The sequence below is a fragment of the Nanorana parkeri genome, unplaced genomic scaffold (assembly GCF_000935625.1).
Source record: "Nanorana parkeri isolate BGI_ZX_2015 unplaced genomic scaffold, ASM93562v1 scaffold81, whole genome shotgun sequence".
Lineage (NCBI taxonomy): Eukaryota > Metazoa > Chordata > Amphibia > Anura > Dicroglossidae > Nanorana > Nanorana parkeri.
In genome coordinates, this window is record NW_017306349.1 from 667683 (window position 1) to 667904 (window position 222).

The following is a 222-nucleotide window of genomic DNA, read 5'->3' on the forward strand; positions in this document are numbered from 1 at the left end:
CTTTTTATTTTTACTGTTTTTATGTTTATTATGTTTTGCATTTTTATATTACCTGTTTTTATGTTTATTATGTTTTTAATTTTTATATTACCTGTTTTTATGTTTAGTATCTTTTTTTTAAACTGTTTTTATGTTTATTATGGTTTTTATTTTTATATTACCTGTTTTTATGTTTATTATCTTTTTTTATTTTTATATGACTTACTTTTAAAATGCTTAAAG

At 15.3% G+C, this 222-nt stretch overlaps 1 protein-coding gene across 1 annotated transcript in view; it reads left to right on the forward strand.

Annotated features, from left to right (window-relative positions):
* Window positions 1–222, forward strand: part of GABRA3 (gamma-aminobutyric acid type A receptor alpha3 subunit) — a 25600-nt gene that overhangs the window by 22516 nt on the left and 2862 nt on the right. The window lies entirely within an intron of this gene.